At 48.1% G+C, this 15,809-nt stretch overlaps 1 protein-coding gene across 1 annotated transcript in view; it reads left to right on the top strand.

Moving 5' to 3' along the window:
* Positions 1-264: 264 nt before the first annotated feature.
* The window catches only part of NOD1 (nucleotide binding oligomerization domain containing 1), a 76,739-nt gene continuing 61,194 nt past the window's right edge, over positions 265-15,809 (top strand). Inside the window, exon 1 of the mRNA XM_049641650.1 lies at positions 265-606. The gene's annotated coding sequence lies outside the window, so the exon portion shown is untranslated. The remainder of the gene's footprint in view (positions 607-15,809) is intronic.

The following is a 15,809-nucleotide window of genomic DNA, read 5'->3' as shown; positions in this document are numbered from 1 at the left end:
TCTGGGTTGATACTATTAAGGGGAGGGTCTGGACTCGCGGCCACCGTGGCGCAAGGAGTTCCCAAGAGTGTCACCCCCGGGCCAACTCTCCCGCCTGCCCACTCGGCCCTGCCCGCGGCTGGCAGCTCTCGGCCGGCGCGGAGCGCGCCTTGGGGCTGCCCGCGGCCACTTTTCTGTGCGCCGCTTCTCCAGACTTCCCGCAAGCCGGCGGCCCCAGCGCCGACCCCGCCCCGTCCGGCCGGCACCGCCTCCGCCCCTCTGCTCTGCCAGGCGAGGCAGGCGGGCGCGGCCGCAAGTGCCCTCCCGTCCAGTTCCCGTTCCGGGCCGGGGCGCAAGGCTGCACCCGCCCAGCGCTTCCCGCAGCTGCTGGTGCTGTGAGCTCCCCGGCGCTCCCGGGTCTCCGCGCCTCCGGTCCCCGGGCTCGCCGTTCCCGGGTCTCCGCGCTCCCCCGGCTCGCGGCTTCCCGGTCTCCGCGCTCCTCCGGCTCGCCGCTCCCGGGTTTCCGCGCTCTCCTGGCTGGTGGCTCCCCGGCCTCGGCGCTCCCCTGCGCACCTGGCTCTCGCCCCGGTTCCCAGCTGTTGTGAAGTCTCTACACGTGGAACCCAAGTAAGTTCCCGCGGCTGGGGGTGCTTCGCTCAGGGAAGTTTCCTGGGGATCTTGCGCGCCTTGAGCGAGGAGGCTCAGAGAGAAGGGGTACTGTTTGTGGGCAGTATGCAAAGCTCCCCTGGAAGTGTTGGAGAAATAAATGAAGTACCGCGCCAAAGATGGCCCACCGGGACTAAACTGAGCTCTGGTCTCTAGCTTAGAGACCCCTCTTCTGGGTTCTTCTTGCCGCAGGCGCGAAAACCTGCCAGGAATACAGAAGGTGACAACTATAAATTACCCTTCCCACTTGCACTGGGGGCTCAGCTGTTTGGAGAAAGGATCTCCTCTGAGCCCGCCGGTGTTAAATAAATCTCTGATCCACCAAGATCTCCAAGTGCCGCTTGGTTTTTCTGCCAGTGTTGCAACCTGGTTCTGTAACATATTTGGTTCCCTGACTGGGAAACCCAACTGCTCTGGCCCGTTGTTGCCACTGGTTTGGGAAAACGGCTAGGCGGTGATGGAACGGGGGATCGCAAAGGAGAATGGGCGTCCTGCCTGGATTTCGGCAGTCTCCTGTTTGGTCGCCTCCCGCCGGCCTGCTCCCTCATTCTCGTGGGACTCAAAGAGACCTGGTGGGTGAGGACCTGGACAGGATGTTGGAACCGGTAAGGCCAGGGCCCCAAAGTAGTCAGGCCCACCCAAAAGGATGGAAGGGGGACCTGATCACTCCCCAGAGACCTTAGTGGTCTCACAGGTAGAAAAATTTGTGGGAGGGAATGTAATAGCCTCTGGTGTGTATGTGTGTGTGAATGTGTGGCTCGGCCAGACTTGCCAGTTAAGTTGAGTTTGTAGCTCCACTGACGGGCACCTTTAAGGTCCCCAAAAGTCTATGGAGTCTGAGTGGGCTCACCTGTGTGGCGGTGAAAGGCATACGGTCCAGGGTGGCATTGGATTAGACTCCGATCGCAAGTCACAAAGCTGAGTCCACTTCGGCCAAGCCTCACCTAAAGTTTCCCTCCTGAACGTGACCAGTGGAGTATCTGATTGATCCTCTCATTTGACGGGATACCCTCCCTTTGTCTGTCTCCTCCACACTGAACACAAGAAAGGAATTAATAATGGGATCAAAACAGAATAAGCCTATGATTTTAGAGGTCATGCTGAAAACATTTTTAAAAGGGATTTTCAGGCAATTATGGGGTGAAAATGACACCCAGGAAGTTAAGGACCTTTTGTGAACTAGAATGGCCCGTGTTCAATGTAGGATGGCCCCCGGAAGGGACATTAGATGCTCCAGTGGCGTAGCAGGTTTGGCTGATGGTCACTGGGAACCCAGGTCACCCTGATCAATTTCCATACATTGACTTCTGGCTTGAAATTGCCCAATCCTCCGCCTTGGGTGCGATTCATCCATAGCAAGCAGAGTCAGGCAAAGGTTTTAGCTGCCTTATCAAGAGACTCACCCAGGAAACCAAAGAAGCAACCTACTGTTCCCCTAGTGTTTTCAGGAGACCTGGAGGAAGATCCCGTCTTTCCACCACCTTATGACTCACCGGGCTCCCTCCCCGCTGACCCTAAGCTTGAAACTCCTCCTCTGTCTGTCTCTCCTCCACCGGACCGACAGATGTGCCGCCCATCTCTCTTCTACTCCCAGACCCGGAGAACCCTCCCCAACCAGGGCCAGCAGCCAGACTGTGCCCCAGACCCAGACCTGACACTCTCCAAATGCCTGTAAGGGAGACAAGAGAGCCTGAAAGACAGAATGAGGATGGAACAGTCCAGCCAGCTGTTCCATGATGTATTATCAACCTTCCTCTACAACCAACCTCCTCAATGGGAAACACAACACTCCATCATACTCTGAAAAGCCACAAGCAACAGTCAACTTGATGGAGTCCCTCTTCCAGACCCACCGACCGACTTGGGAAGATTGTCAACAGTTACTCCATACTCTGTTTAATACAGAAAAAAGAAGAAGAATAGAAACACGACAGTATCTAAAAAAATCACACACCTCCAGGGATCAATGACCCTGCTGTCTGGGCTCAAGCTGCTGTGCCTGAAGAACGCCCAACATGAGATTTCACGACAGAAGAAGGACAAGGCCATATCTGGTGATATCAGGAAACCCTCCTTTGGGGAATCCGAGCTGGAACGAAAAAGCCCATGGACATGACTAAAATATCGTCAGTCACACAGCAGCCTGGGGAGTCTCCCAGAGACTACTGCAAAAAACTATGTAGGCATACCATGCATACATCCCGTTTGACCATGGGGCACCAGAAAGTCAACAAATGGTAAATACCTCCTTTGTGGCACAGGCTGCCCCAGATATCAGAAGAAAACTCCAGAAGTTAGAGGGCTTTGCTGGGATGAATATCACTCAGCTGATCGAGGTCGCCAATAAAGTTTTCGTAAACAGAGAAGTCACAGCCGAAAGAGAAGCAGAGAGACTAAAAGAGAAGGCCACTCTTCTCGCAGCAACACTAAAAGAAACAGACACTGCAAAGATGGGAAGACCCCAACCACCAAAAGAGGGGAAGCCCAGAGCCCCCTTAGCAAAGGACCAATGTGTATACTGCAAAGAGAAGGGACAGTGGAAGAATGAATGTCCAAATTGGAAGGGGCCCTCAAAACCCAGCCAATATCGGGAAGAACCTCGAGGAGAGAACCTCGTTAGTCTGGCCAGGATAGAATCGGACTGAGGGGGACCGGGCTTTTTCTCTCTGGCTGCATGAGCCCACAGTCAAAATGAAAGTAGGGGGCTGACAACTAAGAAGTTAAAGAGGAAATTAAAAATTACATGGAAGCCAATGAAAATGATAACACCACAACCCCAAACCTCTGGGATGCAGCAAAGGTGGTCATAAAAGGAAAATATATAGCAATCCAGGTCTTCTAAAGAAGGAAGAAAGATCTTAGATACACAACCTAACCTTACACCTTAAAGAGCTGGAAAAAGAACAGCAAATAAAACCCCAAACCAGCAGAAGACAGGAAATAATAAAGATTAGAGCAGAAATTAATGCTATCAAAACCAAAACCAAAACCAAAACAAAACGGATCAATGAAACCAGAAGCTGGTTCTTTGAAAGAATTAACAAAATTGATAAACCACGAGCCAGTTTGATCATAAAGAAAAAGGAAAGGACCCAAATAAGTAAAGTCAAGAATGAAAGAGGAGAGATCACAACCAACACAGCAGAAATAAAAACAATAAGAGAATATTATGAGCAATTACATGCCAATGAAATGGGCAATCTGGAAGAAATGGACAAATTCCTAGAAACATATACACTAGCAAAACTGAAATAGGAAGAAATAGAAACAGACCCATAACCAGTAAACAAATAGAATTAGTAATCAAAAATCTCCCAAAAAAACAAGAGTCCAGGGCTAGATGGCTTTCCAGGGGAATTCTACCAAACATTTAGTTAACACCTATTTTCTTGAAGCTGTTCCAAAAAATAGAAATGGAAGGAAAACTTCCAAACTCTTTCTATGAGGCCAGCATTACCTTGATTCCAAAACCAGAGACCCCACTAAAAAAGGAGAACTATAGACCGATTTCCCTGATGAACATGGATGCAAAAATCCTCAACGAGATATTAACCAACCAGATCCAACAATACATTAAAACAATTATTCACCATGACCAAGTGGGATTTATACCTGGGACTCAGGGCTGGTTCAATATTCTCAAAACAATTAACATGATTCATCATGTCAATAAAAGAAAGGACAAAAACTGTATGATCCTCTCAATAGATGCAGAGAAAGCATTTGACAAAATACAGCATCCTTTCTTGATAAAAACCCTCAAGAAAGTAGGGATAGAAGGATCATACCTCGAGATCATAAAAGCCACATATGAACGACCCAATGCTAATATCATGCTCAATGGGGAAAATCAGATCTTTCCCCCTAAGGTCAGGAACAAGACAGGGATGTACACTCTCACCACTGTTATTCAACATAGTATTGGAAGTCTTAGCCTCTGCAGTCAGACAACACAAAGAAATAAAAGTCATCCAGACCACCCAGGAGGAGACTCTATATGGAAAACCCAAAAGATCCTGCCAAAAACTGCTAGAACCGATTTATGAATTCAGCAAAGTTGCAGTATATAAAATCAACGCACAGAAATCGGTTGCATTCCTATTCACCAACAATGAAGCAACAGAAAGAGAAATCAGGGAATCAGTCCCATTTACAATTGCACCAAAAACCATAAAATACCTAGGAATAAATCTAACCAAAGAGGTGAAAAATGTATACACTGAAAACCATAGAAAGCTTATGAAAGAAATTGAAGAAGACACAAAAAAATGGAAAAAAGATTCCATGCTCCTAGATAGGAAGAACAAATGTTGTTAAAATGTCGATCCTACCCAAAGCAATCTACATATTCAGTGCAATCTCTATCAGACTAACACCAGCATTCTTCACAGAGCTAGAACAAACAATCCTAAAATTTGTATGGAACCAGAAAAGACCCCGAATAGCCAAAGCAATCTTGAAAAAGAAAACCAAAGCAGGAGGCATCACAATCCCAGACTTCAAGCTGTACCACAAAGCTGTAATCCTCAAGACAGTATGGTACTGGCACAAAAACAGACACTCAGACCAGTGGAACAGAATAGAGAACCCAGAAATGGACCCACAAACATATGGCCAACTAATCTCTGACAATGCAGGAAAGAATATCCAATGGAATAAAGACGGTCTCTTCAGCAAGTGGTGCTGGGAAAACTGGACAACGACATGCAGAAGAATGAACCTGGACCCCTTTCTTACCCCATACACAAAAATAAACTCAAAATGGATGAAAGACCTAAATGTAAGACAGGAAGCCATCAAAATCCTCGAGGAGAAAGCAGGCAAAAACCTCTTTGATCTTGGCCGCAGCAACTTCTTACTCAACACGTCTCTGGAGGCAAGGGAAACAAAAGCAAAAATGAACTATTGGGACCTCATCAAAAGAAAAAGTTTCTGCACAGTAAAGGAAACTATCAGCAAAACTAAAAGGCAACCAACAGAATGGGAGAAGATATTTGCAAATGACATATCAGGTAAAGGATTAGTATCCAAAATCTATAAAGAACTTATCAAACTCAACACCCAAAAAATAAATAATCCAGTGAAGAAATGGGCAAAAGACATGAATACACACTCCTCCGAAGAAGACATCCAGATGACCAACCGACACATGAAAAGATGCTCCACATCACTCATCCTCAGGGAAATACAAATCAAAACCACAATGAGATACCACCTTATACCTGTCAGAATGGCTAACATGAACAACTCAGGCAACAACAGATGTTGGTGAGGATGTGGAGAAAGAGGATCTCTTTTGCATTGTTGGTGGGAATGCAAGCTGGTGCAGCCACTCTGGAAAACAGTATGGAGGTACCTCAAAAAATTAAAAATAGAACTACCCTACGACCCAGCAATTGCACTACTACGTATTTATCCAAGGGATACAAGTGTGCTATTTCAAAGGGACACATGCACCCCCATGTTTATAGCAGCACTATCAACAATAGCCAAAGTTTGGAAAGAGCCCAACTGTCCATCGATGGATGAATGGATAAATAAGATGTGGTATAGATATATACAATGGAGTATTTCTCGGCAATCAAAAAGAATGAAATCTTGCCATTTGCAACTACATGGATGGAACTGGAGGGTATTATGCTAAGTGAAATTAGTCAGAGAAAGACAAATATCATGTAACTTCACTCATATGAGGACTTTAAGAGAGAAAACAGATGAACATAAGGGAAGGGAAACAAAAATAATATAAAAACAGGGGGACAAAACATAAGGGACTCTTAAATGTGGAGAACGAACAGAGGGTTACTGGAGGGGTTGTGGGAGGGGGGATGGGCTAAATGGGTAAGGGGCTTAAGGAATCTACTCCTGAAATCACTGTTGCAACATATACTAACTAATTTGGATGTAAATTTAAAAAATTAAATTAAAAAAAAAAGTAGGGGGCCGAACAATAACTTTCATGGTTGACACTGGGGCTCAACACTTGGTTGTCACTTCCCCGGTGGCCCCTTTCAGCCAAAAAACAGCAACCATGCTTGGGGCTACTAGTACACAGGCAATACAATAGCCCTTCTGTCAAGCTCGACAATGTGAACTTGGGGGTCACAAGGTCTGACATGAGTTCTTCTACTTACCTGGCTGCCTGATTCCTCTCCTGGGCTGGGATCTTCTCTCCAAGATTGGAGAGAGGCCAGTAGCCTACCTGTCAAAAAAACTTGATCCTGTGGCTGCAGGATGGCCACCGTGCCTCAGAGTGCTGGCAGCCACAGTCCTGCTCATCAAGGAGGCGGACAAACTCACACTGGGACAAACACTTAATGTTAACGTCCCACACGCGGTCATGTCCCTGATGAGCACCCGGTGATCTAGTTTTCTCTCCAATTCTCGGCTGGCACAATATCAAGGCCTTCTCTATGAAAACCCAAGGGTCACTCTTGAAACAGTAAGAACACCAAACCCAGCCACCTTCCTTCCCACGGAGGAGGGAGAACCTGACCATGACTGTTCCCAAGTAGTGGATGAAGTCTACGCCAGCCGCCTGGACCTCCAAGACCAGGTTATAACAAGCCCGGAGATCACCCTGTTCAGTGATGGGAGCAGCTATTTACAAGAGGGCAGCCGTAGAGCAGGATATGCAGTAACCACAACCACCGAAGTTCTGGAAGCCAAGGCCTTGCCGGAAGGATGGTCGGCACAACTAGCTGAACTGTAAGCCTTAACCTGAGCCCTCATCCTTAGCAAAGGTAAATGAGTTACCATCTACACTGATTCCCGGTATGCCTTCACTACTGTGCATGTACATGGGGCCATCTATAAAGAAAAAGGCCTCCTTACTGCTGCAGGGAAAACTATCAAAAATACTAAATACTAAAGCTTCTTGAGGCTGTATGGCTGCCAGACAAGGTAGCTATCCTACAATGTAAGGGACATCAGAAAGGAGACAACCCCAGAACTCAAGGAAATCACCTGGCTGACAAAACAGCGAGCGTGGCCGCCTGTGGTGACCCAGGCGAAGCTCCTACCTACACTATGACTCTCGTGCCCCAGAGGGAAGTCTCCCCACCCCTGTATACAAATGAGAAGAAAAGTTGGGCCTCGACAGAAGGAGGCACACTAAACAAAGAGGGATGGTGGGTCATGCCAAATGGGCACATCTTTGTCCCGTCATCTATGGGAAGACACCTAGTGAAGGAATATCACCAACTCAGGCACCAAGGAAAAACTGCTCTAGAGGCCCTCCTCAAAAAGACCTACTGTATCAGCCAGCTGCCGGCATTATGCCGAGCTGTCCGTGAACAATGTGTATAACGTGTGCCAAAAACAATGCTCAGTCTGCCCCTCGGCCCTCGCCTGGCCCACAAAGGATGGAGGCCGCCCCTTTCGAAGACTTAGAGGTGGACTTTACTGACATACAACCAAATAAAGGATTCAGGTGCCTTCTGGTAATAATCTGCACATATTCGGGATGGGTCGAAGCATTCCCGACCAGAACGGAACGGAGTTGCAAGGTGGCCAAAGCTCTTCTACGGGAGATTGTGCCTCGGTTTGGCCTACCCTTAACCGTACACAGTGATAAGGGACCTGCATTTGTGGCAGACATTATACAAACCCTGACAAAGTCCCTCAACATTACCTGGAAACTGCACACCTGCTTACCCCAGAGCTCAGGGAAAGATGAATCGCACCCTCCAAGGAAACCCTGGCTAAGTTCCACCAAAAGACTAATCTCCCATGGCCAGATTTTCTACTACTGGCCCTCTTGTGTGCCCGATGCACGCCTGGGGCACTAGGATTCTCCCCTTTCGAGTTATTATATGGGCGACCCCCACCCCATGTTTAAAAAAACTCCCAGGAGACCTACACCAGATTGAAGACAAGGGAATAAGAGAACAGCTCCAGACCTTGGGGGCAGTCCTAAACAAGTTATAGAGATACACCATAGAGAAGGCCCCAATTTCCTTAGGGACCCCCGTTCACCCCTTTCTGCCAGAAGACTCTGTATGGGTCAAAGATTGAAAGAGGGAACGTCTTAAACCACAGTGGACTGGGCCTCATACTGTTATTCTAACAACTCCTACAGCCCTTAAAGTTTCAGGTATCACCCCTTGGGTCTATCACTCCAGAGTTAAGAAGGCCAACTCAGAAGAACCCCCAACCTGCGAAGTGATCCAGATCCAGTCAACCTGCTTAAACTGACCCTCAAAAGGGAAACTGGCCCCTGAGACCTCCAGCCCTGCTCCAGCCACAGCCCGGAAGCTGGCTGGCCTGTACATGGCAGAAGCTTGAGAAATCAACCCATGGACCAAGCCCAGGGGTTCAGATGAAACTCTGCCAGCCCTTGCCCCTTACTGGTGTCATAGACCTGATCTTACTTCTTACTGTTGGGCTGATAGAGACTGCATCAACAAGCTAGACATGGGACAAAAGATGCATGCTGGGTCTCACATACCTCCTCTGGATGGGAAGATTATTAAGTATTGCCTGTATATTATGATATCGTCTCTCACCCTCACAACTGCCACTTACCCACTTTGCCCCCAGGATTGTTATATGACAATAAGGGGGTCAAGGGCATTCAGCACCTTCACCTCCCTCCACAAAGATTGCTACCAGGGAGAAACACCCACTCTCTGTCGGTCACCCAGTGCCCCAAGGGCTAAGTATTGGACCGTAGAGATAACCCAAAATATCAGGAACCTATGTCACAACAAGGGCCTCCAGAGAGGGAAGCGAGCTTGCTACACTTACCTTCCTCAATGGGAGATCTCGGACAGGGGAGGGGTGCAAGACAGGGCCCTTCAAAAAGTTATAAAGGATAGCCAGGATAGGGTAATACAAGCTGTAAAGGCAGCCGCTCCCTGGGCAGCCTACCAGGGTTTGAACCTTTCAGCCCTCAATCCGATGCTTACCAATTCCCCACTCCAGCGTTGGGCCAACACTACAAGTCCTCCATAAAATACATAATCACACCCAAACCTGTTGGATGTGCTTGCCCCTCAGCCGGAGGGCTCACTTAGCCACTCCCATCCCTTTGACCTGGGAAGCTCCTGAAAATCTCAAAACCAACACCTCTGTCTTAATTGGACCCCTGGCCACTGGGGTCCATCTCACAAATGCCGGCAATCTAACCTGTACAGTCCCTGAAGGTATGAATGGTACCTCTCTATGTGCAAAAAATATAACTTTAAAGAAGAAGGTTATATTTGAACCCTATGTTCAACCCCTGGGGTGTTCTATCTGTGTTCTAATTCGGTCTACCAATGCTTAGATGCCAACTGGACTCAGATATGTTATTCCGTCTTCCTAACCCCAGAGGTATCCGTATACACTGAAGATCAGTTCCTAACAGCCTTTAGCCCCAAGTCCCTGGCTAAACAGGCAGTCCTGCTACCCGTTCTGATAGGAGCAGGAATTGCGACAGGAATAGGAACCAGAATTGGGGGCATAGGTTCATCCGTAGGACTATACCATAGACTATCTCAAGAGATAAATGAAGACATGGAACGGGTGGCAGATTCTCTGGTAACCTTACAAAGCCAAATAAACTCTCTGGCGGCAATGACCCTCCAAAATCGGCAAGTCCCTCCACCTCGTCACTTCAGAAAAAAAGAGGGATCTGCATCTTTCTGGGGGAGGAATGTTGCTATTTCGTAAACCAATCAGGAACAGTTACAACTAAGGTTAAGGAACTCAAAAAAAAAAAAAAAAAAAGAAAATCAACATAGACAACAGGAAAGTATCAATCAATAAGAAGGATGGCATCTCACAGATTGGGCATCCTGGCTTCCTGCCCTGGAGGGGCCCCTCCTCCCCATAATTCTACTTGTATCCATCGGGCCCTGTATACTGAATGCCGTGGTATGTTTTATTGAAAACACTGTTGCTTGCCAAACTACTACATGTATCTTAGCCTTCTGAGAGTACCAACCTGTAAAACTGAAAGGTGATGACTACTAAAAGTTTTTTTAAAAGGCATCAAAGCAGGGGGAATGTTGGAGAAGTGAATAAAGTATGCCAAAGATGGCCGATGGGGCTAAAACAAGCTCTGGTCTCTGGCTTAGAGACCCCTCTTCCGGGTTCTTCTTGCCCTGTTTGCCACGCACGCGCTCGAAAACCCGCCACGAATACGGAAGCTGACAGCTATAAATTGCCCTTCCCATCTGCATTCGGGGCTCAGATCTTTGGAGAAACGGTCTCCTCTGGGCCCGCCGGTGCTAAATAAATCTCCAATCCACCAAGATCTCCGAGTGCTGCTTGGTTTCTCCGCCAGCGTTCCAGCCTGGTTCCGTAACAGAGGAGCTACAGGTGAAATGAGTCGGAAAAGTGCAGACAGTTTGAGGAATGCAGAGAAAGTTCAGAGGGACAAACTTGAGCATCTGCAGAATCACTGATTCCTTCCTTAGGGTGTCTCAATCCTGCCTGCACCCTAGAATCGCCTGGGCACTTTTAAAATGCAGCTGCCCTGGCCCCATCCCAGACCCATTACATCAGAATCCCTGGGGCTGGGACCCAGTCCTCGATAGCGTTTAAACTCCCCCAGGTGATTCCAATGTGCAGCCAGGGTTGGGAGCCAATGACGGAAGAAAGCGTGGCTGCTGAGGAAGGTGGGAAGGCACACAGGGGCCTTGATGGAGTCCAGCTGCAGACGGATCCCTCGGCACCCAGTGTCCTGTGTGGTCCTCAGGCTTTGTGAGCCACCAAAAGGGGAATGAGACTATGCTTGGCAGGGCGAAAAGCGTGTTGAAGAGACCCTCTTATGTTCGTCAGTCTTTTGGCACATTGTGAAAAACAGAAGGTGTGCCTGGTTACGATCCCCGCTTGACTCTGCGTCTGGGAAATTGCTCCCTTGTTGCCTTGGAAATGAAGTTGGGGGGAACCAGGAAACCCGCGGCCTCCGCGACTTCTGGGTGATTTAAGGATGAGGCCGGGTGTTGCCACAGGGTTGGGTTTGTCCGTCCTTCCAAAAGCCCCCGTCTGGGTGCTATCATGTCCAGGGCGGGGTGCCTCTCCTGTGGGTTTCTGAGAGGAGTGGATTTCACAGGATGGACCCTTCCTCACCGTGGGGGCGATGTTGGTGGGCAAGTAGCTGTAATCCCAGAAGCAGGGCCATTGGGCAAGACGCACGGTTCTACCCCACGTGCGGGGCGGCTTTAAGAGGTGGGTTGAAAACAAACAACAGCCTAGAGGTAGAAGAAGGGCCTTTCAAAGGTTTTAAGAAGAGTACATTTAATTTTTGTGGAATGGAGAAGTGAGTTCAGAGTTTCGGACTCCCAACAAACCTGGGCCCAAATTCAGATTCTGTCGCTTCTATGATATGTGACCATAGGGAAGTTACCTGAAAACTGGGGGTAAAAATAACAGCTGTATGAGGACCCTTATAGTTAAGCGAGATAGTGCGTAGCAAATGCCTGGCAGGGCAGGTGACGTATGGCAGGTGCTCTGTGAGTGGTGGTCATGAGGCACAGTGGCAGTGCTTTATATCTGCTGTCTGTCGCTGCTGTTTACTTGACACAGCCGTGAAGTGGGGGGTGGGGTGTTTGTGTAGAAACTGTCTCCCTCCACGCTCCATTCCCCTGCTCTTGTCTGGCCCTGCTAAGGGAAAGGCTTCTTTCCTCTTGGGCCTCTGGGTGCTTTGAGGTCTGGAATTTCAAGCCACTGGTTCCCTCCACCCCCTTCCCCCAGGGTTTATTGATGGGTCTGGAATACAGCTTTAATGCATGTGACGGGAATGAATTTCTTGACAAAAAAAAAAAAAAAGCAGCCCTTAATCCTAAGACTTCTCCACCCCGCTGCCACCTCTATGAAAAATGGGCTCCTAAGAAAGCTGTGCTGTCTGTAGGGTCTCAGAATTGATGTGGGCACACACACGTGGCTCTCCTCCTGGCAGCATGCCCAGACTACACCCAGGCTGCTTCTGTTCTGCCTCTGCCTCTTGGCTTAGGGACAACACATCGTCCTTCAGTGACCAAGAACAGGAATTTGGGGAAGGGGGACCCAGATCCTACAGCTGTCGATGCTGCATCCCAGATGAACCTCTCACCCTGGGGCCCGCTGTGTGTGCCCCTGACGATCGCTTGTAGTGACGATAGCACTGTTTAGACTGGACAATTGCGTTCGGCACAGTGATGTCATGTGAAAACTAGGATCAAGTGTTTTTGCCGTATATGTGCAATCGCTGACTTTTGCTTACGTGAGACTATCGAATTCATGTCTCTTTTTAGCCGGAGAGTTCACTATTTCTTCCAACCCTTAAGACATAAGCCTGGGATTTGAGGTTTATGTTTCCAGTTGATTTTACGGCTCTCTTTTTTGGGACGACTTTAAGCAAGATGAAATTAGAAAAGCTAAAATTTGTACTTGTGCTGAATTTTTGTCATGCAGAAGCTGTAGATATTTTGCACGTTTCTAGAAGCCCTGTTTTCTTTCACCGCCTGGGCAACGTCAATTGTGTCCCACCCACAGGGCCTCTTTCCATCCATCCACAAAGTCTCAACTTTGTTTTGAGGAAAAGTCTTTGGTGCATCAGATAATGCTCATTGAGGGCAAGTGTTTTTTTCCACACTTGCCTGTTGTAGTAAGAAAGGAGTAGTCCCTGCCATTTCAGTTAATTTATGGTTTTTTACCCAGTGCCGTTAAGTGTGTCGAAGCCAGACTTCCTGGCTTGAATTTTTATCCCTGCGTTTTATCTAGAACTGCCGCAGACCAAACTGTGGGCAGAGATCACTTTGCAGAGTTGGCCAAGACAAGCTCACCACCACCCCTACCTTCGTCATCCCCCCGCCCCCGCCCCAGCCTCTGGAGCCATTGTGTCAGGCAGGCCTGGGCGCGGTCACTCTGAGGGCGTCCTGGCCCTCTGCTGGGGCACAGTGCCCTAACAAGGGGCTGCTCTAAAGCCAGCAAGGCAGTTTTGTACTGCACTTTGTTAAAAACGGAAGGTAGCCTAGTAAACTGCCACTTTGGAATTTGTTTCACAAAACTATAGTTTCAAGTATTAATAAACAGGTCAACATAAGGGCCCAGATAATTGCAAAGTGAGCACCAGATTAGCACCAGGTTTTAGTAGGTCGGTATTTTAACAAAACATGAAAAGTCGCCACTGTTCTGTTTGTTTCAGGATGTTGGTAGTTGGCCTCTTTACGTGTCTTCACCTAAGGGAAGAAAAGAGTTGGGAGGACATAGAGTTTTTCAGAGGCACACGCAACTGGGTAGGACAGTCATGCGTTGCTAGGGAAAACCCTTCCGTGGCAGGTGATGACTAACTTGAGAAAATATCTGTGGTGTTCTAATTCCCGAAAGATTAAAGCCAGATGGCTAAGAACTTCCCATACTCCGTTTTAACACATTCCCCAATTGCTATCTATGACCGCAAACCAAACCTTCTAGAAGGAAGTTGGTGGAAAGCTAGGCTGTTCTTTGGGGCTATCCTTATTTCTTACGGTTCATGACAGCGGGCTCCTTCATTGGGATGGAGCCACTCATGGACCCCGTTTAACAAGGAGGTGTTTTACATTTAATACAAATTCAGGGACATCCATGGTTTCAAGTGGACACAATGAGATCTGTAACAAATACAGACAGGCAGGATGTAAATGAAAGAAACTGGTTTGGGGGTCAGAATTGAACTCAAGCTCCTACTTTGTTCTTTAACTGTGTGAGCTCGCCAAGATACTTAACCTCTTCACCCTGTGTCCTCCTTTGTCAAGTAGTTATAAGAATTCTTTCTTTACCGAGTGGTTTTGCGTATTTGATGAGGTAATTGATATAAGCCACCTGGCTTTCAGGAAATGCCAATTATTGTGATAATGAGTACGCAGATTACTGGGGTCAGAGTGCTGGTCTTGCCACCCCTTGAGCTATGTGGCTTTGGCTAACGTACTTAACAGTCGTGAGTCTCAGTTTTTGTATCTGCAAAATGGGGATGGATAACTCTACCTTATGTGGAAGCATTGGTTTGAGGCTTGATGGAATGAAATGATGATGCATCTGATCTGAAAAACCCTAAATAATAGCAAACACTTACATAGATTTAACTGTGTGTAGCCCTGGTCTAAAGGCTTCAGGATTTGGTGGTGGTGGTGGTGGTGGTGGTGCCTTTTTTTTTTTTTTTTTTTTTTTTTTAGCGCATTTAATCTTCCCAACAACCCTCTGTGCTGGTTATCCCATTTTACGGATGAGACAACTGAAGCTCAGTGAGATGAAAGAACTCGTCCAAAGAGAACAAATAGTAAAGGCTGCACTCAGGATTTGAAGCGGAACCCTGTTATCAACCACTGAAGCTGCACTCTGTGGGTGCCCCTGCCTCTGCTCACCTCCCCCACTTCCCCGTGCCTGCCTTCTGTAATTGGCCCGCAGATGTGCTTCTGCTCTTTGAAGACCCGTATTTCTGGACACGGGGGCCCCAACGGCCAAAGAACTGCCTGCTTCTAAAGGGGCACTTCCCCCCTGCCCCTGCCTCAACCCCAGACTTGCAGCTTTTAAGCCTCAACAATTGCTTCCACTGGCTGATCTAACATCCCCTGGGTGTGGTGGGGCTGGGGGAGCCCTGATATTCCTATTGACTGATGTTTTTAGAGTGGGTTATGATGTTTATTTGAGAGAAATGTCATCTCAGTGCACTGAGACAGCCTGGGTGTAATAAAACCTACCTTCACCCAGACAGGTGTGCGGAAAGAGCAGGCCTGGAAGTTCCAGGTGGGGCTGCGCTGGGCACAGTGTTCAAACAGCATGCCATCGAAAGTGAAGTGCCTGGTCCAAGGTGATTGCCTTTTCACAAATTCCTTCCTCCCCGTCCCTCTTCTTTACACCCCAGGAGCTTTTGCCTCTTTTGGAGATCTAGCAATCTTCCAGGAGACCCGAGCCAGTGGAACACGGGCCCAGATACGCACATTCTCCATTGAGTGAATGGAGGATGCTTCAGCCTTTCAGATAATGAGGTGGTGATTGTTTTTCTGGGAAAACAGAAAGTGTGGAGTGCTTCGCTGGCTCCCCAGTCTGGTGTTGAGGGCTGTTAGAAAGCTGTTTGTAGCTCCTGGTTCCTCCTGGCTCGCTGGAGATTCAATTCTTCAACACATTAATTCAACAAATATTATCAGAAGGCCTTGCTAGTGCCAGGAGTCTATCTGTATCACTTGGATACAGCAGTGAACGAACCGGACCCAGCATCC

Source organism: Panthera uncia, chromosome A2, assembly GCF_023721935.1.
Source record: "Panthera uncia isolate 11264 chromosome A2, Puncia_PCG_1.0, whole genome shotgun sequence".
Taxonomy (NCBI): domain Eukaryota; kingdom Metazoa; phylum Chordata; class Mammalia; order Carnivora; family Felidae; genus Panthera; species Panthera uncia.
This window is presented reverse-complemented; position numbering and strand designations above follow the sequence as displayed.